Below are 27,801 nucleotides of genomic sequence, written 5' to 3' on the forward strand. Positions count from 1 at the left end.
TCTCTCTCTTGTTTCTCTTCTATCTCTCCTCGTGCCCTTTTCAAGCTCATCCTGTTCATGAGGCTCACCTCCTGTTCTCTTGAACTTGTTCCATCTAAACCACTGACCACCCAACTTCCCTTCCTGGCCCCCATTAGAGCCGATATTGTAAACAGTTCTCTCTTTTCAAGTGTCCCTCTCTCCTTAATTTAAATCTTCTGCCATCACCCCTCTGCTTAAAAAAAACCCTTGGCTTCACTGTCCTTACAAACTAGCACCCCATCTACAACCTCCCTTTCCATCCAAAATCCTTGAACATGCCGTCGCTTCCAAAATTTGTGTGCACTTTTCCCGGAACTCTATTTTTGAATTCTCTGATCAGGGTTCTGCCCCTGCCATAGTTCTGAAGCACCTTTTATCAAAGTCACAAATGATATCCTATGTGACTGTGATAAAGGTAAACTATCCCTCCTCATCTTCTTGACCTGTTTGCACGCTTTGACATGGTTGACCACACCAACCTCCTCCAATGCCTCTTCACTGTTGTCCAGCTGGGTGGGACTGCCCTCACCTGGTTCCACTCTTATCTATTTAATCAAAGCCAGATTATCACTTGCAATGGCTTCGCTTGTTGCTCCCGCACTGTTATCTCTGGTGAAGAATCTATCCTTGGCCCCCCACCCATCCTATTTCTCATCTGCTTGCTGCCCCTCCAAAAGCACAGGGTTAATTTTCAAATGTACGCTGATGACACCCAGCTCTATGTTATCACCACCTCTCTCGACTCCTCCACTGCTGCTAACTTATCAGACTGCTTATCTGACATCCAGTACTGGATAGGCAGAAATATCCTCCAATTAAATATTGGGAAGACTGAAGCCACTACTTTTGGTCCCTGCTCCATTACTTTGTTCCCTGGCTACTGACTCCAAGCCTTTCCCTGGCAACAGTCTGAGATTAAGCCAATCTGCTTGCTACCTCGATGTTACATCTGATCCTGAGATGAGCTTCTGACCTCATGTTTGTATCATCACTAGGACCGCCTGTTTCTACCTCCATAACATAGCCTGACTTTGCCCCTCATCTGCTGCTGAAATCTTTCTCCATGTCTTCAATACTTTTAGACTCAACTCTATTCCAACACACTCCGTACTGGTCTCCCACAAACTCCTGTAAACTTGAGGTCATCCAAAACTCTGCTGTCTGTGTCCTAACTCACAGCAAGTCCTGTTCACCTATTGTTGATGTAGATTGGCTCCCAGTAAAGCAACATCTTAATTTTAAAATTCTCATCCTTGTTTTCAATTCTCTCCATGTCCTCACCCTTCCCTATGTCTGTAATCTCTTCAAGGGAAATGGTGTTGTGGTGGTATTGTCACTGGACTAGTAATCCAGAAGCCCAGGTTAATGCTTTGGGAACATGTGTTCCTTTGGCAGCTGGTGCAATTTAAATTGAATTAATTAAAAGAAAAACTGGAATTGAAAGTTTGTCTCAGTAATGGTGACTGTGAAACAATTAAAGATTGACATATAAATCCATCTGGTTCACTAATGTCCTTTATGGAAAGAAATCTGTCATCTTGGCCTATATGTGACTTCAGACCCACAGCAATGTAGTTGATTCTTAACTGCCCATTGAAATAACCTAGAAAACCACTCAGTTCAAGGACAATTTGGGATGAGCAACAAATGCTGGCCTTGTTATGATGCCCACTTCCCCTGAAAGGAATAAAAAAATAATCTCCTCTAGCCCCACAATCATCCGGGATATCTGCAATCCTCTAATTCTGACTTCTTCGCATCCCTGATTTCAATCGCTCCACCATTGGTGGCCACGCTTTCAGTTGTCAAGGCTCTAATTCCCTCCCTGAACCTCTCAGAATGTCCACCTCCCTTTCCTCCCTTAAAAGCTAACTCTTTGGCCAAACTTTTGCTCATTTGAACTAATATCCCCACAAGTCATATTCTGATTCATATTGCTCCTGTGAAGCAACTTGGGATATTTTATTATCTTAAAGGTGCTATATAAATATAAGTTGTTGTTGTCTAAAGTGCAGTATGTGATGGGTGAAGTGTAAAGTGAGGGTTACATAAAAGTTACTACGTTCTAGGTACTGGCATCTTAGAAAGATTATTCCAATCTCCATGAGGAACGTGGGTTTGATGATTCCTGCTTTCCCAATTCACTGTAACTACTGCTTCCTCACAGGAACAGTTGCGCTTGCACACTTGGCACCCACTCTGTCCACCAGTGCACACGTGGTTTCTCCACTGGTGACATCATTGTTGGGCACCATCATCTACCTCCCGCCAGCTGCCTCCCTCCCGGCCCACTGACCATCTCCCTCCCTGCCCCTTGCTGCCTCCCACTTATCACCTTCCTCCCAGCCCCTCGCCTCCCACTGACCATCTCCCTCCCAACCCCTTTCCTCCTCTCACTCACCACCTCCCTCCCAACCTCTCACCTCCTGTTCAGCATCTGCCTCCCAGCACCTCACCTCCCACTCCCTGTCTCCCTCCTGGCCCCTCACCAACCTGCTTGCCCTCCTTCTCCCAACCTCTCATCACCGCCCTCCCGCCCCCTCACCATCACCCACCTGCCACTTCCCACTCTCTGACTCCCTCCTGGACCAGTCAGCAACTGAGACATTGAGCAAGTTGGCAAAGGGCAGCAGGCAGTGGGTCGAAAGGGAGGCAGTGAGGGGCTAGGAGAGGAGCCAGGAGGGATACGGTGAGTGGGCAGTAAGAGGTTGGAAGAGAGATGGTGAGGGACAGGGTGAGCAGGGTGAAAAACAAAGTGGGTAAAGTTCTCCTTATCTCTATGTCTTAACTTCACCATTGTATGACTTCTACTTAAACAATGTATCACTTTCATTCATACAAAAGAACACACATACATACGAAACAAAAACAGAATTATCTGGAAAAACTCAGCAGGTCTGGCAGCATCTGCGGAGAAGAAAAGAGTTGACGTTTCGAGTCCTCATGACCCTTCAACAGAACGGTTCTGTCAAAGGGTCATGAGGACTCGAAACGTCAACTCTTTTCTTCTCCGCCGATGCTGCCAAACCTGCTGAGTTTTTCCAGGTAATTCTGTTTTTGTTTTGGATTTCCAGCATCCGCAGTTTTTTTGTTTTTATCTACATACATATGAATTAGGAGCAGGAGTGGGTCACTCGGTCCCTCAAGCCTGTACCGCCATTCAATAAGATCATGGCTGATCTGATTGTAACCTCAACCCCACATTCCTGCCTACCCCTGAAAACCTTTCACCCTGTTGTTAATCAAGAATCTATCTACCTCTCACCTCACTCAATTTTCCAGAACGGCTTCATCCAATTCAGGGTCATAGGGAATTGGAGTCTACCCCAACAGGCAATGGGAGCTAGGCAAGAATCTATCGAGCTCTGCCTTAAAAATATTCAAAGACTCTGCTTCCATTACCTTTTGAGGAGGAGAATTCTAAAGACTCACGGCCCTCTGAGAGAAAAAAATTCTTCTCATCTCTATCTCAAATGAGTGACCCCTTATTTTTAAACATTGACCCATAATTCTAGATTCTCCTACAAGAGAAAACATTCTCTCCACACCCACCCTGTCAAGACCCCTCAGGATCTTAAAAGTTTCAATCAAGTCACCTCTTACTCTTCTAAACTCCAGTGGATACAAGCCTAACCTTTCCAATCTTTCCTCATGAGACAACCCACCCATTCCTGGTATTGGTCTAGTAAACCTTCTCTGAGCTGCTTCCAATGCATTTACATCTTTCCTTAAATAAGGAGACCAGTACAACACACAATACTCCAGAAGTGGTCTCACCAGTGCCCTGTACAACTGAGGAATAACCTCCCTACTTTTGTAATCAATTCCCCTCACATTAAACAATAACATTCTATTAGCTTTCCTAATTACTTGCTTTACCTGCATATGAGCCTTTTGTGATTCATGCACTAGGAAACCCAGAGACCTCTCAATCTCAGCGCTCTGCAAACTCTCATCATTTAGATAATAAACTTCTTTTTTATCTTCTTGTCAAAATGGACAATTTCACATTTGCCAACATTATACTTCATTTGCCAAATCTTTGCCCACTCACTCAACCTTTCTATGTCCTTTTGTAGCCTCCTTATGTTCTCTTCACAATTTACTTTTCTATCTATCTTTGTGTTGTCAGCAAATTTAGCAACCATTCTTTCAGTCCCTTCATCCAAGTCATTTATATGAATCGTGAAAGGTTGAGGCCCCAACACTGATCCCTGTGGCACACAACTCGTCACATCCAGCCAATCAGCAAAAGTCCCATTTATGCCTACTCTCTGTTTCCTGTTAGCAAGCCAATCTTCTATCCATGCCAATATGTTAGTCTCTACATCATGAGCTTTTATCTTTCACAATAACCTTTGATGTGGCATCTTATCAAATGCTTTCCGGAAATCTAAGTACTGCATATCTACCAGTTCTGCTTTATCAATAGCACATGTGACTCCTTCAAAGAACTCTAATAAATTGGTTAAACATAACCATAACTTTCACAAAACCATGTTGACGCTGCCTGATTGCCTTGAATTTTCTATAACATCTTTAATAATAGCTTCTAACATTTTCCCTATGACAGATGTTAGGGTAACTGGCCTGTAATTTCCTGCTTTCTATCTCCCCCCCTTTTTTGAATAAAGGAGTTACATTTGCTATTTTCCAATCTAATGGAATCTTCCCCGAATCTAAGGAATTTTGGAGAATTAAAACCAATGCATCAACTATCTCACTAGCCACTACTTTTAAGACCGCAGAGTGAAGTCCATCAGCACCCGAGGATTTATCAGCCCACAGCTCCAATAATTTGCTCAATACCACTGGTGATTTTCCTGAGTTCCTCCCTCCCTTCCATTTCCTGATTTACAGCTAATTCTGGGATGCTACATATGTCTGCTACAGTGAAAATATCTGTTTAATTCATCCACCATCTCCCTACTTTCCATTATCAATTCCCCAGATGTACTTTCTATAGGATTAACCCTCACTTTGTTAACTCTTTTCTTAATTAAATAACTATAGAAACTCTTACTATCTGTCTTTATATTACTAGCTAGCTTTCTTTCATACTTTAATTTTCCCCCAATTAATCTTTTCATCATTCTTTGTTGTTCTTTATGTTCTTTTCAATTTTCTGATCTGCAAACCGTCTTTGCACAATTTTATGTCTTTTTTAAGTTTGAAACTGTTTTTAACTTTTTTAGTTACCACAGAAAATGGGCCCTCCTTTTGAAATTTTCTTTCTTGTTGGAATGTATCTTTTATGTGTATTCTGAAATATCCCCTTAAATGTCTGCCACTGAACCTCCATTGACCTATTCCTTAACCTCATTTGCCAGTTCACTTTAGCTAGCTCTGCTTTCATGCCCTCATAACTTTCCTTATTTAAGTTTAAAATATTAGTCTTGGACACACTCATTTCTCCTTCAAAATGAATGTAAAATTCAATCATATTATGATTACTGCTACCTAGTGGTACCTTCACTAGGAGGTTATCAATTAATTCTATCTTGTTGCTCAATACCAGGTCTAGTATAGCCTGCTCTCTGGTTGGCTCCAGAACGTGCTGTTCTAAGAAACTATCCTGAAAATATTCTATGAACTCAGCTATGCTACCTTTGCCCATCTGATTTTTCCAGCCTATATGTAGATTAAAATCCCCCATGTTATTGCTGTACCTTTCCGGCAAGCTCCCATTATCCCTTCTTTTATACTCTGTCCTAATGTGTAGTTACAATTAGGGGGCCTCTACACCTGGGGTCAAATCTGACACTAAGGTTGCGAACAGTCTGGTTCAGCATCAGGCAAGGGCCAGGGAGAGGGAATGGTGTTGGAGACAAGGGAATAGAGCTTGGGGACGGAAACCAAGGTTAATGGCTTTAGTCTTCCAAATACTTAATTGGAGCAAATTTCTGCTCAACCAACACTGGATGTTGGATGAAGAGCATGACAAATCAAAGGCAGTGGAGACTTGAGAGAGGTGGTGGTGAGGTAGAGCTGGGTGCCATCAGTCTACATGTGGATCCTGATATTGTGCTTTTGGATGATGTCGCCGAGGGGCAGCACGTAAATGAGAAATAGGAAGGGACCAAGGACAGATCCTTGGGAAATTCCAAAGTTAATGTTGTAGGATTGGGAACAAAATATATTGCAGGGTGATTCTCCAGATATGACTGGATAGATAGGAATGGAATCAAGTAATGGCCAGTCCCACCCAGTTAGATGACAGTGGAGAGGCATTGAGGGGAGGATATTATGGTTAATGCTGTCAAAGACAGCAGGCAGCTTGAGAAGGATGAAGAGGGATTGTCATCACCGTTAGTCATGTAAGATGTAATTTGTGACTTTGATGTTACCTAATGCACCAATCAGTCCCCTCCAAGCCAGGGCCTTTTCATATCCACATAGGCTATATTTGCTGCCAATGCTGTGCATACGCAGTTTGGCTGTTTTACTCAGTTACGTCATTGAGAGCGATGGAGTATGTAGTGACCAGGACCAAAGATGGTGCCGCTCAAACCATCACAGCTGGTCAGCAGAATCCTTTTAACGTGCACTAGGAGCAGAATTGTCCCAACAGTGATAGGTGGCACAGCAGTTTTAAATGCACTACATAGAGAAAATTCCTAAACTTAAAGATATGAATATGTTATGTATTTCACTGTGTCTCTGTTTTTTTCAGCCTTGAACCATTTCCCAGGAAAACAATGTAATTGCAGTCACACTTCCTAGGTATCCCATCTCTGTTTACAATTTATTTATTAGCTTCTTAGTCCTTATCTGCAGAAGAACTCTTTGTTCTTTCCCTTTACACTGTGTCTCTTGAGGATGGAAGTTGGTGAGGAGGAGTGGGTGGAGATCCCCATAAATACTGCCCAACACTTCCCATGGACGCCCTGTGCAGATAGATGTACTCCCCAGGAAACAAGGTGACATGTCTGTGCATGAGCAGAGTGATACAGACAGAGTGGGCGCAGCAGAGTGATGTCACTAGAATTCCGCACATGGGCGGACCAGTGCACATGTGCAGACCACCATCTTGCATTGGCAGGAGACACATGGCGGGATTTTCCACACCCGCCCACTGCCAGAGCCTCACCTGTGACGGGTCCTGCGCGTGACAGGGTCGGAAAATCCCGGCCAGTGTTCCACATAATATGTACTGTCTACTACATGATCAGAACACACAGTGCAGCTAAACCCATGAGGACAAACATAAAATGGTGTAAAATAGCTCTGATTCAGGAGCCTGGTTTGAGTGAGGTGTAGGTGTGCAGTACAGAATATCTATCGAACCACTTCTATGCATCTTACCATCTGAAGAGGGTGGGGGAATGACACATCTGGATTCCCAGGATTCTATTTCTATTACTTGTGATGTAGTCCAGAATGACATAGTACAATTTGGATACCTACTTTCACATCATTCGAAAATATTTTGAAGTCTAGACGACTAGAAATAGGCTATCTATAAACTGTTTTCAGCAGGAAAGATGAAGTTTCAGCGAGGGTACATTTTGCACAGGAATGTGGAAATAAGATTGGAATATAAAGATCTGAGGTGCAGAGTACTCCAGTTGTCTTGCACCTCTTACAGTTGAACAATTTGCTTCTAGTCTCAATAGTTAAATTGTTCTCTCGAGGATTGCCATTTTAGTGTGCAGTGGAGAACAGGCTTTCTTTAGTATAAAGGCAAAATACTGCAGATGCTGGAAATCTGAAACAAAAATAAAAAGTCCTGGAAAAACTCAGCAGTTCTGACAGCATCTGTGGAGAGAAAGACAGAGTTACCGTTTCGCGTGCATATGACTCTTCTTCAAGTGGCACTTGTGGAAAGATTTTATTCCAAATAAAATCATGAGAGAATAACATGACACCATGGAGAAATGAAGAATATCCTCAAGGAAGAATCATACAGAGTTGAAATGTTAACTCTGTCTTTCTCTCCTCAGATGCTGTCAGACCTGTTGCGTTTTTCCAGCACTTTTTGTTGTTCTTTCAGGCTCTCTTTAATGTGCAACTAACAAGCTGCAATAGAGAGACTGCAGCCAAGACTGAGAATGATTAATTTTACAATATCTGTACTGGCTGAAAATTATATGGCAACCTATTTTCAATTTCATGCCATTGGTATTCAGCAGCCAGTGAATTTAAGGTCAATCCACAAATGCAGCAGCAGCATTTATAAAACAATGAATCACAGGGAGGGGACTAATTAACCTAGGCTCATAAAACAACCTTCCACCTCTTTATCTTTGCCAACATTTATTCCTACAGCACTTGTGGAAAGATTTTATTCCAAGTAAAATCAAGAGAGAATAACATGACACCATGGAGAAATGAAGAATAACACGGAATAGAGGATGCTCACACAATTGCATTGTGACAGGTCGCATGTTGGGAATGAAAATAGAAAGAATGATACAATAATTCTTTTTTAGCTTCACTGTCGCTGGGTCAAAATCCTGGAACTCCCTCCCTAACAGCACTGTGGGTGTACCTACACCACATGGACTGCAGTGGTTCAAGAAGGCAGCTCACCACCACCTTCTCAAGGGCAGTGAGGGATGGGCAATAAATGCTGGCCTATCCAGCAATGCCAACATTCCATGAACAAATGAAAATAAAGCAGAGAAGGAGATTAACCTCTAATCAATTGGAGAACAATAATTGCCAATTTAAGACCAGGAGTTAATGTATGTCAGTACTGGGTGAGCAAAAGCTTGGCCTAAATAGCCAAGTGGTTATGGTACTGGGTTTGTAACCCCAAAATCAAGAGTTCAAATCTCACAATGGCAAAACTATAATGAGAATCAGGATTTGAGAATTAGTATTTTTGCTTGGCCTAAATAGCCAAGTGGTTATGGTACTGGGTTTGTAACCCCAAGATCAAGAGTTCAAATCTCACAATGGCAAAACTATGAAACAATGTAACTTCATCTGAAACAGATGGAAACAGGTTTACTCAAAAGAGTATCAAGACTTCAAATCTCACAACGGCAAACTATGAAACAATGTAACTTCATCTGAAACAGATGGAAACGTGTTTGTACTCGAAAGAGTTACTGGGTGAGCAACACTTGATGCATGATAGAATACAGACAGTGAATTTTTGGATGAGCCAAAGTTTCAGAGAGGAGGAAGGCTGGGGCTGAAACCATCGCGTCTGGAAGTGAAAGGCATGGATGAGGCTTTGAGCAGCATGTAGACTAAATTTGGGATGGTATTGGGCAATGTTAGAGATGGAAGTAGGCGGCCATGGTGAGGTCTTATGGTTGAAAGTTTCAACTCAGGCAGAATAGAGCACCAAGGTTGCAAATAGTCTCGTTCAGCCTAATCTGGTGATTGGTCAGGGAGATGGAATCAGTGGCACGAGTATGAAATTTGTGGCACAGGTTAAAGCTGATGGCTTTACTCTTCCCAATATTTAGCTGGAGGAAACTGCAGTTCATCCAAGACTGGATGTCAGGCAAGTAACACAGAGGCAGTGGTGGTGTCTGAGGTGGTGGAGAAGTAGACAGCAGATGATTAACTACGAAGGTCACAGCAAAGCCCAGTTCTATTCCCATCTCCCTTATATTACTGAGACCAACTGAGGCCCTCCTGCAGCAGCCCTGTGTGGTATCAGCTAACTCAATACAGGTGAGAGAATAAGGCTGGGATTTTCCATGCCCACCAGCATGTTCGGTGGTGTGAGCGGACAATATGGCACAATTACTTTCATGATGGCAAACCAGTTTGCAATCGTTGCTCAGCCTGCCAATAGCTTTCCCACCATTGTACATTGGGAACCTCATTGTAATACATCTGCATATCATTAAAAGGCCAGCCTGCTGGAATTGTCCCCTCCTGCTGGATCGTCCGCCCACATCAGCGGGAAAACAGGCCGACGTATTTCACAACAGCACATAAGGGATGTGCACCTGGGGGGCTGGACTTTGCTTGGGACTTCAAGGTTTTTTTGCCTGCCTTGCTTCGGTCAGCACTCACGGTTATCAGTGCCAGGCTTCACAGAGAGGGGTTCATGGGCAGGTCTCTGCCTACCAGATCAGCCATATGTGGGCGGCTTTTCAATGGCTGCAGGGCTAGGGCTTGTTTGGGGAAGGGGGAGAAGTGGCCGCAGGCAAGGGAAGAGGCTGCAGGGCGAGGGCTGTGCTGGGAAAGGAGGGTAACCCAGGGTGTGTTTGGGGGCACATGTTGATCTGTGCAATTGGCCTCAAGATGGTGAGGGCTGAGGAGGCAGTCTCCAGAGGAGATGAGGCCAGATGGAGATGTGAGGGTATGTGTGTGAGAATAGGTGGTGATGTCCCTTGAGATGGCAATGAGTGAGATGCCAGTGAATGTGTGATGGGCTTGCGTGTGTGAGTTTAGAGTGATGAGATGGTTGCCATAGCCTCTGCACAGATGGGATCATTCATCCTCTATCTGCATTGGATGGCCAACATCTTCTGTGCAGCACTGGCACTGATCACCATTGCCACTGCCTCCCAAGCCTGATTGGTCATGCCGCTGCCCATCCTGCAGCCAGAGTGGGGATGGAGGACATTGTAGCAGGCCTCCACGGCATCCAAAAGGCATTCCAGTGATGTGTCACTAAACCTGGGGACTGCAGTCTTTTTGCCTTTCATGGACATTTTTCCTGTGTAACCCTGGGCTGGAAGCACTGAGATGTGAGCGCATCCGGACTTTAAACACGGCTCCTGGTATGATGAAGCAGCAAGGTGATGGCGTGTCGAGTGAATCCCGCCATCAAAACGGCGCATTTTCTGGGAATGCATAGCTAATACGGCGGGTTTGGGACGAAACGGCGTGAAAAACCGCCATTGCGGCTGGCGGGTATAACGTCATTTTACCTGCCCACTACCACACTTAGTGCAAATCTGGGACAATTCCACCCTAAACCTTGCACCTTCTTGCTTTATATGTCCATGTTCACACTGGGCAGATTCCAAAGAGATTCCATCTTGTTGCCATGACAACTCACGGTTACTATCTGCATGGCCAGATGAGCCTGACCATGAGCAGTGAATGACCAAAAGTACCAGTCAAGAAGAAATAGGGCTGATGAAAGCTCAATGTTTCAACGCAGTAAAGAGTTTAAAGGTCCCGGATTCAAGTTCTTTATGTAGAATATCGCCACCATCTAGTGACAGAAAATGAAACTGCGATAGGCATGCATTGGAGTTGTGATGAACAACATGCCTTGAACTTGGGCAATTCCTGTCTGCACCCAGCTAATTCAAGTGAGGATTTTTAAAATCATAGATACATGTTTTTGTATGCAAATATAAGAACTGACAAAAAGCAAGGGGGAAGATTAGGAAAACTTTTTTTTAAAGTCATCGAACTGTTATGAAGTGGAATGCATTGTCTGAAATGGGGAAGTACGTACGCCAGTAACTTTCAAAAGAGAATTGGATAGAAACATTAAAAAGAAAAAATGACAGGGTAATGCAGAAAGAATAGGGATGTGAGACTAACTGGTAGCTTTTATAGGGAACCAACATAGGCATGATGGGCCATAGGGCCTTCTGCTATACTGTATGACGCAACTATTCCATGATTCTAGGAAAACGAACATTTTTCTTTGTAACTTATCCAAAATATTATTGCAAACATGGCAGACTAACATTTCAGCCATGTATAAATGCTTTGAATCAAATACTTTGCTTGGCAAAATGACAATTCCTAATTTACCTATCACAAATTCTGGCTTTTAGAAATAGCAGGTGTGCAGTCTTGTGGGATTCTGCCATTATACTGCCAACACATTGCATAAGCACAGTAACTTCACATCACAAAGGTCATTATTTCTGACATTTATTTTGGATCTGATGTGATGTAACATACAGTGAATAGCCATATACATTCAGCGTATGTTAAACCAACATCCTCTTATTTTGGAACAGCTGTCATTTAGTAATTCAGCAAGGCAAAATATTGCAATAGAATTAAGTTCCTGTTGAGTATTTATGTGCTGTCATTTCTGCTTCTGCTTCTGCTTTAGTTTTGTTAGTATCACAGACTAATATCCGTCTTCTGCCAATATTTATATGGGTAGCACTAGCTAAACCAGGCATGATTTAATGGCCATGCTGAAATGGTAGTCCTGACAATGGAAACTTTTAAACTGAAATAATTGAAAGATGAGTTTTGAAGATTTCAAGTGGTGGAGCTGTGACTATTTCCTTTGGCAGCTTGTTCCATTGTGGGATTGTCCTTGGACATACACCACTCCTCGTGGAAGATATATAGAAAGTACTGGTTCAGCAACATTAATAAATGGCTAAACAAAGATTACACTTGATTGTTGATGAGAGCTTGATTTTTTACCTTCTTTACATGATTTTTGTTATCTGAAGCTCAGATAGTTTTACTTTTCCTCCTTTCAAGTAGATTCATTATCAAATTACAAAGTAAAGATATATGCGCCCTATGACTTGCAGGTTACCCACATAGGATGTTAAAATGTTCACTGATAATTGCACAACGTTCAGCACCATTTGCAACTCTTCAGATACTGAAGCAGTCCATGTCCAAATGCAGAAAGACCTGGGCAACATTCAGACTTGGGTTAATAAGTGGCAAGTAACATACACACCATACAAGTGCCAGACAATGAGCATCTTTTTCCAAAATTCATTTTACAGGATGTGGGCTTCACTGGCTCAGCCAGCATTTATTGCACATCCCTAATTGCCTTGAGAATGTGGTGGTGAGCTGCCTTCTTGAACTGCTGCAGTCCATGTGGTGTAGGTACACCCATAGTGCTGTTAGGGAGGGAGTTCCTGGATTTTGACTCAGTGACATTGAAGGAACCGCAATATATTTCCAAGTCAGGGTGTTGAGTGGTTTGGAGGGGAACTTCCAGGTGGTGGTGTTCCCATAAATCTGCTGCCCTTGTCCTTCTAGATGGTAGTGGTTGTGGGTTTGGAAGGTGCTGTCTAAGGAGCCTTGGTGAGTTTCTGCAGTGCATCTTGTAGATGGTACACACTGCTGCCACTGTTCGTCAGTGGGAGTGAATGTTTGTGGATGTGGTGCAAATCAAGCGGGCTGCTTTGTCCTGGATGGTGTCAAACTTCTTGAGTGTTGTTGGAGCTGCACTCATCCAGGCAAGTGGAGAGTATTCCATCACACTCCTGTCTTGTGCCTTGTGGACAGGCTTTGGGGAGTCAGGAGGTGAGTTGCTCACTGCAAGATCCCCAGCTTTTGACCTGCTCTTGTAGGCGCAGTATTTATATGGCTAGTCCAGTTTAGTTTCTGGTCAATGGTACCCCCAACAAAAGAGAATCTAGCCATCTCCCGTTAACATATAATGGCATTACCATTGCTGAATCCCCACTATCAACATCCTGAGGACTACCACTGCGCAAAAACTAAACCTGACTAGCCATATAAAAGCTATGGCTACAAGAGCAGGTCAAAGTCTGCAAATTCTATGGAGAGTAACTCACCTCCTGACTTCGCAAAGCTGTCCACCGTCTACAATGATCAAGTCAGGAGTGTGATGGAATACTCTCCACTTGCCTGGATGAGTGTAATTCCAAGAAGCTCAACATTGTCCAAGACAAAGCAGCTCACTTGATTGGCACCTCTTCCACCATCTTAAACATTCACTCCATCCATCACCAACACGCAGAGCCAGCAGTATGTATCATCTACAAGCTGCACTGCAGCAACTCAGCCAGGGTCCTTCAACAGCAACTTCTAAACCTGTGACCTCTACCACCTAGAAGGGCAAGAGCAGCAGATACATGGGAACACCACCACCTGCAAGTTCCCCTCCAAGCCATACACCATCCTGACTTGGAACTTGATTGCCATTCCTTCACTGTCGCTGGATTAAAATCCTGGAACTCCCTCCCTAACAGCACAGTGGGTGTACCTACATCACTGCAGCGGTTCAAGAAGGCTTCACAAGGGCAGTTAGAGTTGGGCAATAAATGCTAGCTTAGCCAGCAACATCCCATGAAAGAATAAATAATAAAATAGGCACCTCAAGGGATATGAGTGTTGATTCCTACATAAAATTTTATAGTCACAGATGAACAATTTCAAGCTTTTTCATTAGATATATGTGTGTGTATATATATATATATATATTATATATATACATATATATAGGTACACCCACTGTGCTGTTAGGGAGGGAGTTCCAGGATTTTAATCCAGCGACAGTGAAGGAATGGCAATCAAGTTCCAAGTCAGGATATACATACATATATATAATATATATCAGCAGCTAAAAGGTGGAACCACATGGAATAGTTGAGGTAAGTAGCATAGACACATTAAGAAGAAGGTAAATCAGCACATGAGGCAGAAGGGAATAGAGAATTGATAGGGTTAGATGAGGTAAAGTGAGAGGAGGCTCATGTGGCCAAATGACCTGTTCTTGTGCTACAAATAATTCTAAGTAACAACAACCAAATTCTAACCAAGTAAGTGAGTTAGTACATCATTTTACCTCAGGGATCTGGGTTCAAATCCAATATAGACTGATGTAATGAAAGTCTTGCAATTCTCATGCCTGTAAACAGATAATCTACTTGCATCAACTGATAATAACTCGGGAGGCTAAAGAAGTGCTGGTGTGAAAAATGGTAAGGTTACAGTGACCAAGCATGCTGTTCAGAGGTTAAGGCTCCTCTTAGGCAGTGGGATGACTAAATTCATGGTGACAATGGAAAATAAATTGCAGCTTGGAGCTCCTTGCTATTTATTCTGTTGATATTACATGTTAAGTAAAGTAATAAAAATGAACTAAAATCAACTGAATATTAGGTATTGGTAGCAATGCTACTTAATACAAATTATATTTGAATATAGAATCAATTAGTTTAAAATCATTACAAATGTCTAACTTCGTATTGGCACAGCATTTTCCCTCATCCGTTGCTTTGATCAGTTAACAGCATTGATGTCACAAGACAGTGCTCACTTGCACAATGGTCTTATTCCAGAATGAGGTAAGGCAAGAACTAGATGATTGTTCTTGGCTGTGGTTTGCAAAAGTTCAGTAAGAACTGAGTGAAGTGAAATAGGTATTGGTTTCCAGCTCTGCTGAAAGGTGGTTTCCAGTTACTTTTCCAGCTATCTATTAAAATCCCAGGACAATCTAATTTCTCAGAGATTGATTTTCCCAAATAGCATTTACAGCAAGTGATTAGACAAAGAGGGAAGAATGGGTGCTGCAAATCATAGCAGTGAAATTCAATTCCTGTGATGTTTCTAATTTGTCAGTTTTTCATTGGAAAGTGAATATTGTCATTTTTTTGTTGCTAAGGTCCATATTGTATGAAGAAGGAAGACATTGTAGACAAGAAAAGGCACAATGCTGAGTCAAGGCAGTGATTAATCAAACCCCAACATAGAATTTGGACAGGATACAGTCGGGCTGATTTTAACCTGACCCACCCAGTAAAAACACCCAGTGGTGGAAGTAGGTTTAAAATGGCTGTGGTGAACTAACAGTTCAGTTCTCACTCTGCTGCCAAATTTTATTGGAGATTTCTGTTGAGCAGTTCACAAGCTCAACTGAATCAATTGGCAGCCTCATTACTATGACATATATCATTGCAATTTTGAGGGTCAGCTGGGTGGAGCATGCACATACTCAGTTAAATTGGGTGATGAAGAGGAATGGGCCCTAAAATAGGTAAGTGAAGAATTAGTTTCATGGGGCTTATGGAGCCAGAAGGAGTAAGAATGTTCTTTCCCTCCTTATAAGACACAATGGAGGCTGCTGTGATGCTGGGTTCCCTTGCCTCTGCGATCGACTCCTTGTCCCACTCTTACTGCCAGCTGCATCACAATCTGGATTTCCCAATATTGCTCAGTGCCTGAGCATGTGACCTACAACAAGACACCCGCTCAGGGCATGAAGATCGCCTGTGAAATGGAAAAGAGGCCTTATGCCAGTGTCATCAAGTGCCCAGGCAGTTGCCCTTGAGGTAAAATCTACCCTGGGGATCAGGAAGAACTGCATGATGCTGTACTTTGGGAACCATTGCTATTTGATAAAATTCTTGCATTCATTGTATACTCTGTTAAGTCTATGGGGAACACTTAGAAATTTCTGGCCTGTCTGAATAGGATACCAGTCATTTAGTTAACGCAGTAGTACACTATTGATAGAATTAGGTGACATGTATCACCTGAGGCTGACTGGAAACATCTGATTCTATAAAAATTTACAGACATTATCAATTCTCTGATAAGACGTGGCCCTCGTACAAAGAGGCATCAGTTCTATTCAATCCTGGCATGGCTGGCAGGCCCTAATTGTCCTTGAGAAGGTGGTGGTGAGCCAGTTTCTTGAACCTCTGCAGTCCAGGTAGTGTAGATACACCCACAGTGCTGTTAGTAAGGCAGCTCCAGGATTTTGACCCAGCAACAGTAAAAGAATGGTGATATATTTCCAAGTCAGGTTGGTGAGTGCTTTGGAGGGGAACTTCCAGATGGTGGTGTTCCCATGTGTCTGCTGATCTTGTCTTTCAAGATGGTACTGGTGTGGAAGGTGCTGTTGAAGGAATATTGGGGAAATTGCTGCAGTGCATCTTGTAGATGGTACACACTAATGCCACTGTGTGTTGGTGGTGGAGGGAGTGAACGTTTAAGGTGCTGCTTTGCCTTGGATGATGTTGAGCTTCTTGAGAGTTGAAATTGCACTCATCTAGTAAAGTGGGGAATATTCCATCACACTCCTAATTTGTATCTTGTAGATGGTGGACAAACTTTGAGGAGTCAGGAGATGAGTTACTCGCTGCAAAATTCTCAGTCTCTGACCTGCTCTTAGCCACAGTGATTATATGGTTAGTTCAGTTCAGTCTCTGCACAATGGTAACCCCCAGGATGTTAATAATGGGAGATTCAGCGATGGTAATGCCATTGAATGTCAAGAGGCGATGATCAGATTCTCTCTTGTTGGAGATGGCCATTTCCTGGCACTTGTGTGGCATGAATGTTGCTTGCCAGTTATCAGCCCAAACCTGAATGTTGTCTAGGTGTCTAGGTTTTGCTGCACGAAGGCACAGAATGCATCAAACCTGAGGATTTGTGAATGGTACTAAACATTGTACAATCATCAGCAATCGTTGCTACTTCTGACCTTATGGTGGAGGGAAGGTTATTGATGAAGCAGCTGAAGATGGTTAGGCCTAGGGCACTATCCTGAGGAACTCCTGCAGTGATGTCCTGATGCTCTGATAAATTACCTCTAACAACCAGAACCATTTTCTTTTGGGCTAGGTTTGACTCCAACCAGTGGAGAGTTTTCCCCCTGACTCCCATTGCCTTCAACTTTGCCAGAGCTCTTTGATGCCACACTCGGTCAAACTTTGTCAAAAGTAGTCACTCTCACCTCACTGCTGGCATAACTCATTGACTACTTCTGGAGGAAACCAAAACCTTTTCATACTACCTTTGGGAGAAGTCCATATATGATGTCCTTGGTTTGTAGGCTCTCAATTGGATTCTCAGGGCTTCTCTCATTTCCTCTCCCGAATCCTCAACACCTACTTTCCCAAATCACTGAAACAATGGAATTTCAACAAGGATATCCTTCTTATTTACAAGATTATTCTGACTTTTTTTTCTGCAATGACTAGCTTTAAATCCCATATTGTGGTTTAATAAAAATCACTTGAAAGCTTCACAGTCCATCAGGGACATCATACGTAATGACCTCTGAGATTCACAATGTTTTCTTACCCATGAAGCCTCTTTTATATAGACTGTAAAAAACATATCGCAAACCATTGGGAAATAGCTGGGTCCATTAAGCCACCCTTCAACACCTTCATCTACATGTTGGTATATCTGGGTTAAAACAGCAAAACCAGAGCAACTATTTTTGGGGCTGGGATGAACAGAAGGCATTCTGCCCATGCTTCCCCTTGCCAGACTGCTTCCATACTTTGGGGTGTTCCAGGAAAGCTAGCCTCTGGGGATGTGGGTGGAAATCCAGGACTGCTGAAGGGTTATGGCAGTCACTTACTGCCTGTAACAGTGTGGCTCACTACATTGTCTGAGGCTGACCCTGCTTCAACGCAACATGCCCACAAATTGAAAGAGTCTTAAGCTAATGTGTATAATTCAGTGAAGTTGAACTCATTTTAGTGCCACGAAGGAAGGATGCCTATAATAAGTATGATCCAGGCCAATGGATGCACATGACCTTGGAATTGAGAATCACTTCATTTGCATTGGGGGATATCATTCAAAACCAGAGTTGCATTCCATACGATGGCATGCCAAGTACCTTCGGTCTCTCTACTTCCTCAAACAATCAATGGTTCACTGCCAAAGCAAGGAAGGACCACCTGGATGACTAAAGCTCCTACTGCCAATCAGTCAGACACCGCAAAGCTCCTGACACTGTAGGAGGGATAAGAACTAAAAGGATACATGATTTTCAGGACCCAGGGCATGCACAGTGATTTTAAACAGTAAGAAAATTGGTAGATTTGTTTACAGTGAGATTTTTTGTCATTCATGTGACATGTTCAGAATGAATTAGGACAAGGTAGGAGAGTGCAAGGAGTAGCAGAATGACCTCCAAATGAAACCTTGGCAACTACGGAAGTGAGCTACATGACGGCAAATGATTTGAGTTTGCTACTGACTCATCTGTCCCAACTCTCAGTCAGTTAAAGATATCTCTTAGGAGTCTGGTCCGCAGCTGCCTGGCAACCGGTACAATTTGTTTGTTGCTTTGTGAGGGAAACACAGCTTTCGGAAGCATTGCTGAAAGGCCATGGTGAAGTAGGCACAGCTGGATCTGCAGACAGAGAGTTATGGATACCAGCAAATAAAGGTCAGATAAGGCCTATAGCGCTTGTTCTGCCACGCATAGAATCATCCAGCACAAAAGCATACCATTCAGACCACCTTCTTCAAGACAGAGAAATGGAAAGAGGCCTCAGAGAGACTCTACTGGATGCCCGGGCTCAGTTTACAGAGTAAACTTTTAAAAACATACTAAGAAACCTTTTTAAAAATCAACAAAATTTATAGCTTATAAAAAAAGCTTTATAAGGCTGTTTAAAATTTAAATTCACCAGTAAAAAAAATTGTTGAAAACATCTGCCTTAAACAGTGCTTATAAGTTTGCCAAAAAGAGGCCTCAACACCAAGGCCTGAATTTTACCTGTGGCAGGCGCATGTGATCGGTGGGCCCAGAAGCGGCCGGGAAACGGACCGCCAACGTGATCGGCCCCCATCCGCAATTTCGTACTGACTGACCAATTAACGGCCAGCTAGCATGAAATGTGCACTGGAAGTCTCATGTTTTGCCATCCATGTGTCACATACCTTGTGATGAAACGCACTTTTGAAATGGTGTTTCATTTCTTTTAAGGATGGAGGCATGTGAGGAACACACCTTTTTATTTCTGTTGGACTGTTGTAAAGAACATATCTTTTCTGAAACAAAAACAGCAAGTGCTGGAAAAACTCAGCAGGTCTATCAGCATCTGTGGAGAGAAAGACAGAGTTAATGTTTCGAGTCTGTATGACTCGTCTTCAGAGCTCTGAAGAAGTCATATGGACTCAAAATGTTAACTGTGTCTTTCTCTGCACAGATGCTGTTAGACCTGCTGAGTTTTTCCAGCATTTTCTGTTTTTGTTTCAGATTTCCAGCATCTGCAATATTTTGCTTATATCTTTTTGTCTGTTGGATTAAAATTACAATGGCCGCAGGTTGAAAGACACATTTACTGGAACAGGATGAGATATATACAATGCTGCAGTCCTGGAACATGAAATACAGGGATGGTGCCAGAAAGAAGTCCTGGATCAAGGGAGCTGTCTGACAACAACATTTTAATTGGCTCCTGACCAGGTGACCAGGTTTTGTGTGAGAGCAGAGCAGAATAGCTCCTAGCCTGAAAGGAACAAGACCTAAAACCTCTTTCTCCTGCGTGAGAACGATTCCAGTAATTCCACAATCATAGCTAGCTGTTTTTTTTCTCTCTCCTCATATCTCTATAACCTGCTCTTTCCCTGAAAACCCTGTCAAGAGGCAAAGGGGAAAATGTCAAGAGACATTGAAAGGCAAGTGCTCAACCAGTGAACTAAATACTGAACGTGCTGGAAGACCATCTCATGTCATCAACAAGAACTGAAAGGAATTTGGAAAATATCAAGCAAAATCAATCTATTGAATCCTGTACTCCGGAATTGGTGTTATTGAACTGTTTTATACCACCCTTAAAATCCATGTTTTTATGTGTCTTATGTGTGTATGGGGATTTAAGAAGAGGGTAGAGTTTAAGTTATAGAGTTAGAAATTAGCGGTTCATGGGAAGAATTTTCCAGTGGGCGAGCGGGGGCGGAGTCCGCTTTCTGACAGTTAGAATGACGTGCATTGATGTTGGGAAGCGTCATTTAGATTGTCTTTGGTGGGCACGCAGCCGTATCGGCTGTGCGCCCACTGAACTGTCAAAGGCCTATTAAGGCCATTAAGAAAGCAATTAAAGTTGTTGAGAATGCTGCCCGTCCAACCTTAAGGTTGGTGGGCAGGCAAAGAGCCCAGGCAGCCTTTGCATTTTTCATGAAACCTCATCCACGGGCAGCATGAGGTTTAATGGAGGGTTTATTAATTAAAGAAAAAGTTTTGAAAAAATTAATGGACATGTCCCAGCTCATGTGACAGTTCCACATGAAGGGATATGTCCTTAAAACTTTTTTTTCCCTTCATTAAATTTTTCAGCACTTAAACTAATCTCCCTGAGGCACCTCCATTCCTCAGGGAGATTTCTGCGCTCTTTCGCACATATGCGCAAAAAAGCGCAGGCCCCGACTCAGGGAATTTCCCACGCCTGCACAGGGAGCACACAGCGCTTCTGGGTGTGCATCACGTCTTAATTGGCCCACCCACGTAAAATGGCGGCATGCACCTGATCAGGGGCACCGATCGGGTTTGCACTTGCTCCCTTCCAACGGGGTGGAGGGAGAATTCAGCCCCATATTTTTTTCTTTTGCCACTGGTTAACAACAATTTGTTCAATAAACAGTTATTTACTTATTAAGTTTCCAACCTAGTGCTGGTATTCTGTTAACCTAAATTAAACAGTTAGGCAGAATTGGGGCAATCTGGTGGTTTGATCAAACTTTTTCACACTTGTTGCAGCTCAGGGAACAGTGGGACCTGATATTACAGCGCACTATCCCCAGTGAGTCATGACACCAGCTTCGGTTTCTGTAGACAGCAGGCTTAATGTATAAATATGGAGGCTTCTCACACTTCTGTTAGATCTTACAATGCCTTCCCTGACACAGTCTCATTTTCCTTCATACATGTTTCTCCATTTTAATGTAAATTCCATTGTTCTCATGTGTCTTTGGAACTTTACCTTTCTCATAATATAAATCTTTTCATGGTGCTAAACATACTCCCACCTCTTTGAAATTCAAACTGCCCTGATTTATCTAAAAATGCAAATCCTCCTCACCTCACATTCTAAGGCTTCAGCCATATGTATGTAATTAACATTTCAAACCTAGCTTCTTTTTATGAATCAAAGCCTCCAGACCAGTTGTCTCCAATTTAATTAAATCCCGCAGATAAACATAGAGAAACTATCCAAATCCCATTATTAACCTACTTTTACAACAAATCACAATAATATTATGAGAATTATACTTTCGTGACAACCATACGCCATCCTGACCTGGAACTTATCGCTGTTCTCTCACTGTCACTGGGTCAAAAACCCGGAACTCTCTTCCTAACAGCACTGTGGATGTAACTACACCACATGGGCTGAAGTGGTTCAGGAAGGTTGTTTATTGTCACCTTCTCAAGGGCAATTAGGGATGGGCAAAAAAGGCTGGCCTTGCCAGCGATGCTCATACTTCAAGAATGAAATTTTAAAAAGTACAGGGGATGAAACATTTGCCTTTCGCCTATTTCCTTGTCATCGTCTAGGCCCCCAAGCCTTCCTTCCAGGTAAAACGGAGATTTACTTGCTCTTCTTTCGATTTAATATACTGTACTGGCTGCTCATGATGCAATCTCCTCTACCTTGGAGTGACCAAACACAGATTGGCTGATCACTTTGCAGAACACCTGTGTTCAGTCCAGAAGTGTGACCCCTGAGCATCAGATCTCTCACCATTTTAATTCTCCACCTAACTCCATGCTGACCTTTCTGTCTTTGGCCTTCTACACTGTTCCAATGAAACTCAGTGGAAGCTCGAGGAACAATGCTTCATCTTTTACTGGAAACTTTACAACCTTCTGGACCTAACACTGAGTGTAACAAGTTCGATCTTAAATAGCGGCACCATTTTCCTCAGACAACAGGAGGTCTGAATGAAGGGTCACAGCACCAGAGACACTTGCAGTGAGGGAGATGTAGGCTAGTGGTGGGGTAGGGATCCAACCTGTACACAACTGGGGGTGGTGGAGGTGTGGGCTACACCCTTGGGACATGGAGCTGCTGGGTCGCAGGACCCTTCCTGTCTGTGCCAGATTTCCCGTGCTTCCTTCCTCCTTTGTTATTCTGCTGCAAATATTAACATCAAATCTCATAGAGAGCTTCTCTTCCCTCAGGGCCTCACTAGGTCATCCAGACAGACATTACGAAGGAGGTAGGAATGGCTAGCCTTCACGATTAATGCCAATCATCACGCTCCAAGGATCTGGATGCAATGCCATGAAAGGTTCAATGACCTTCTGATTGTTATTTCCAATGAGTACAATCTACTCCATTGAGTTTATTCATTCAGTAACTGAGCCATATGGATGAGGCCTGCATCTAAGCCATGTGCTTAGTTAGATGGTCCTCAGAATGTGAAGGAAAGAAACAGTGACTCCTGATGCAACTATATGTAACTGAATGTCAGGCAAGGACACACTCAACTATCATATGCCCATAAATAAATAACTTGCTCACACTCATTGCCAAGGCACACAGATTAGTAATGCCAATTTAGATAAAAGCAAACAAAAAAAAAATGGCTAATAACATCCCCTGAAAGAACTGAGATTTAGACAGCCTCTGGACTGCAGTGTCTCCATCAGTTACTGTGGGTCAATTATAAAGCTAAGGGTTAAAATAGAGGACAATGTGAAATTAATTCATTTGGATTTATGTTGATGTTATGAGCATTTATAATGTCAAAAAATATTACTTTATATTACAGGTAATCCTCTCCTGATTACTCAACCTTGAATTGCTGCATCACTTCCCTATCACATGACAACATGAGGCAAAGGCTGAAAATGAGGAAAGGAATATACGTCACAACCAAAGACTGAAAAAAACGCATCTGGATTTCTTTGAAACAAATGAGCCTTGTCAGGGTGACAGAGCTTCTGCCCCAAAAACAGACCCCTCTACAAATGGGCAGTGAAAGCTGGATGTAACTGAGTCTCAGAATTTTCTGCCTCCTCTGTTGCATTTGTGGTAAAATTATGGAGTGCACAATTGGGGGCTTTGGATTTTCAGGTCACTTTCATTGGTGCTATGCATTGAAGCATGGCTAGCAGTCTGTCTCAGAATATGATTTATTTTTAAAATTTTGTGCTATTTTCTTGAGGCAACTGATTGGCAGAATTTATTTGGGATGAATAATAAGCTGTTGGTTATAATCCATTTATGACCTATTTGATGCAGTATTTTATTGTTTATTTATACATGAATGGGGAAGTTTGGCCAATGCTGTTGTGTGAGATAAGTTCATGCAGAGGATCTGCAGGGCTGAATAACTTCTTGTACAACATATCTACGAAGGGATAGTATCGTAGAGCTGTTGTAGGGGCCATTTATTCAGGGAACTCTTACTAAACCCTCTGCGTTAATCATCATGTTTGTTGTTAACTGTTTATTCTGCATGGTAAAAGGGCTGAAGTTTGAAAGACTTCCCTGAGCTCAGTTTTCCAGTATCCTAATGCTACTCCAGTCAGTGGAGGCCTAAAAGAAACAAATTTCCTCTACTAAAAAAGTCATTAGATTTGCAAAGTTTTAAAGATTATCCCAGTTCCTGGAATAGCCTGTGCTGTAAAAGGACAATGAAGAGCATGTAATGGAATGGACTCTAATGATAAGTGCCAAATTGTATTGTGAATTCGAAATAGGCTCAATTTCAGCTCCAAATTTAACCATTTCTAAAGAAAATCAATAAAGCCCTATAAAATGGAGCAGAAAAGCTATGTGGATTTGTAATAACAAAATAAGCTGCCAATACTTAGTAGGTCAAAGCGCCATCTGTGGAGAGAGGAACAGAGTCAACGCTTCAGGTTCCTGATCTTTTGCCAGAACTTGAAAAGTTAGAGTTTAACAGTTTTTTAAGCAAATACAGAGGCAGGAAAGAGAAGTGGGCAAGAAAGCACAAAGCCATAGGTCAGAAATCGGGTGGAAAGCAGGAATGATTAAATGACAAAAGGGATCATGATGCAAGGCAAATGGGAGTGGGAATGCAAGAAAGACTTGCATTAATATAATGCTTTCCATCGCCACCAGATGTCTCAAAGTGTTCTACAGCCAAGTACTTTTAAAACATAATGTGAAATTGAAATCTAGTATCAGTAATGATGACCACAAAGTTATCATTGGTTGTTGTAAAAACCCATCTGGTTCACTAAAGTCCTTTAGGGAAGGAAACCTGCCGTCCTTACCTGGTCTGGCCTTCAGTTGACTCCAGACCCACAGCAATGTAGTTGACTCTTAACTGTCCTCTAAAATAGCCTAGCAAGCCACTCGGTTCAAAAGGAGATTAGGGATGGACAACAAATGCTGGTGTTGCCAACGACACCCACATTCAATGAAAAGAATATAAAAAAACTAGTGTAATATAGGAAACATAGCAGCCAATTTGTACATAGTAATCTCCCATGAATAGCGATGTGATAATGACCAGATATTCTGGGCAGGATTTTCCCATCTGCACTCTAAGTGCGGTGGAAAAAGTTGCATTTTTCCCACCGGGCTCAATAGTGGGTTTTTGTGCCATACTGTCTGCTTCCCGCCTCATTAATTATGCATCGCAGAAAACATGTCGGATTGTGGGCGGGCAGCCTCCAATTCGCCTGCCATGCTGTGACCTCAGTGGTTCTTTGCTCTGGGCACATTTTAAGCTGCACCCGCTCACAGCTTCCTCAATGCCCAGAACTGCTCCACATGGCTCCCAAAGGGAAGAAGCTTGCTGCTCAAAAATTTAGAGAGGCCTCGCTAGGCCACCTGCTGGATGTCATGGAGGGACCACTTCATCTACCCTCGGCCGAAGAAGGTCAACCAATGCCACCAATCCGGCTTGGGAGGTGGTGGCAGCTGCAGTCAGCACTAATGCTGCACAGAAAAGTTCATTGATCCAGGCAGAAAGAGGATGAATGGTCTCATTGGTTCCACCAGGTTAAGTCAATCATCTCATCACTCTCAGCTCAAACACTCACAAGCCTGCAGCATGACACTTCATAGGGGTCTCACACACTGCCAGCTCAAGGGACATCACCATTCATTCTCTCACAAACTTCTTCACATCTCCAGCTGCGCTTATATCCCATGTGGCTCACGTCCTCATATCCCATGTGGCTCACGTCCTCATCCTGTGCACTGCTGCACTCACCACCCACACAAGGCAGGCATCCTTATCCTCTGCCTTGGCATGAGTCCCACTCACACTATCTCCATTTGTCTTCACGCAGGACGAGCTCACACCCAATAGTAGGGAGAGGTGCCAGGCCAGGGTGGAGTGGCTGAAATCAAGGCCCTCATTCCCTATAGGAAGTATGCCATCATGCTGGTCAGAGAGGACTGGGACTGTGCCTGTGGTGACGGTGAGATCAGCAGCGCACACTTAAGTGAGGATCCTGCATCAGCTTGTCCCTCAGACAACGATACTGTGAGTGTATTGTCATGTCTTCCAGTGCCTGCCATGCACTAATTATCTCTACTTTCTTTCATAGGCACCTCTGGAAAGCGCCCCAAGGCATCCACAAGCTAAGCCCTCAGCTCCAGCCCCGAGGACACCTCGGATGAGGAACCAGAGGAGAGCACGATAGAAGACCCATCACAGCGCCCAACCACACCCTCCATCAGCGCAGAGATACACACTTTGGTGGGACCTACTTCTAGAGGAGCCTCGGGGTCACAATCTGGTGAGCACAGCACACAATCTGTTCCACAGCAGGCAAAGGCAGAGACATCTGAGGTCGCCAGCACTTGGAGGGCTATTGGGAGGCCAGGATTCTGCTGAGTCTGAGTCTGATGGCAAGCATCCAGAGTTGGTGGAGCTACAGCCAAAGTTAGGGGGATATCAGTAATGGTTGTCAGCTGCTTTCCTCAGATTGCAACGGATGCTGGGGCAGTCCATTTGTGTTCAGTCTGAGGTTATAACGCTGGCATGCCAATGCACCGAGGCCAACACTGGTAGGATGGCGGCTGCCATGGAGACCTTGGCCCAGGACATTGGTCCTGCACTGTGCCAAGAGCTGCACTTCATCGTGGCATTGGTGGCATTAATCAGTGGCTACGCTGAGGGGTGTGAGGCATTCCAGTTGCCCCTTCTCCTCAAGGAGTCAGCCAGGGGCCCTCAGGCACTCATTGGGAGGTGGACCAGTAGCTGGATACCCCGGGGTCATCCAGGTTACTTTGGGGGTGTCCAGCCAATCCCAATCCCCTATTCCTCTGACCCTTTCATGTCCAGCTCCACAAGCCAAGGAGCCTGCACCTGCCTCAAAGCAGGAGACCCAAAGCAGACCAGGGCTCTCCAAGTCTCAGCCCTCCAGAGGACACCTACCAAGGTCATCACAGACAATAGGGCATAGCAATCAGCAGGCAGCCTCCACCTCCGCTGTGGATGTTGGTTTGCACCAAGACGTAGTGGAAGGATTAGGAAAATTATGAAATATTAGGAGCACAATGGTGGTATGGGTGTGTATCACATATATATAATAATAAATAGAATATATATATAATAATAAATAGAATTGCACCCATTTCACATCTCTTGTGTATGCCTCCTCTTTATGATGAACTGTGTTGTTAATCAGTTGTGACACCATGGTCCTGCCCCCGACTTATCGCCAATGTCACTACCATGGGCTTCTGATCAATGTTGTCTGTTTCCATATCACAACAGTGTATGCCGTTCTCAGGTCATTCTCTACATCACTGATGCCTCGTCCTTAATATTAAACATGCTTGTGTGAGGAACCTCGTTCACATGCTTTTCTGGGTCATGTCACGTTCATACTTGGCAGTTTAAGATTGAGGCTGAGGTGCTCACCCGTCTTGTCTGCATTATTGAAAGGTGAAGGTGTTGTGTCCGATAAGAGATGTCCAAACGCATGGAGAAGGATCATAGATCCTGGCACTCCATGTAATCACTGGCATCCGGCAGGATTTTCAATTAATGAGCCCTTACTCAGAGCTCCTGTGTGCTCCTGTCTGCCTTGCGCGTTGCGCAGACTGTACATCTGCTAAGCTCAGTGATAAGTATGAGCACCTTCCCACCTCAATGTGCCAGATCTCTCCCCTTCAAAGCCACAATTTTTTCCTGGCCCTACAACACTTGGACCAGGATTTTACAGCCCTCCCGTCTGGTGGGATATTATGGTCCTGCCAAACTGAATGGAGAGTTAAATGACTTGCTGCATCCCCTGGGAGGGGAGAGACGCTGCGGCGGGGCAGTAAAACCCTGGCCTGGAACCTTTCTCACCTTGTAGTTGTCTGTATTGCAGCCACAAGGCTCTCGTCACAATGTAGGGATGCAGCGTTGTGACATACCTTCTGCGTGGCATGCCCTCACCTAAACACTCGGCAAGGTCAGTGATGATAAATC

General features: G+C 43.5%; 1 protein-coding gene and 1 long non-coding RNA gene across 2 annotated transcripts in view; one reads left to right on the forward strand and one right to left on the reverse strand.

Moving 5' to 3' along the window:
• Positions 1–23,365, forward strand: part of LOC121289438 — a 68,309-nt gene extending 44,944 nt beyond the window's left edge. The window contains exon 3 of the long non-coding RNA XR_005945562.1: positions 23,164–23,365. This is a non-coding gene — a long non-coding RNA (uncharacterized LOC121289438). The remainder of the gene's footprint in view (positions 1–23,163) is intronic.
• nmnat2 (nicotinamide nucleotide adenylyltransferase 2) overlaps positions 1–27,801 on the reverse strand; it is a 332,701-nt gene that overhangs the window by 89,147 nt on the left and 215,753 nt on the right. The window lies entirely within an intron of this gene.

The sequence above is a fragment of the Carcharodon carcharias genome, chromosome 16, assembly GCF_017639515.1.
Source record: "Carcharodon carcharias isolate sCarCar2 chromosome 16, sCarCar2.pri, whole genome shotgun sequence".
Taxonomy (NCBI): Eukaryota; Metazoa; Chordata; class Chondrichthyes; order Lamniformes; family Lamnidae; genus Carcharodon; species Carcharodon carcharias.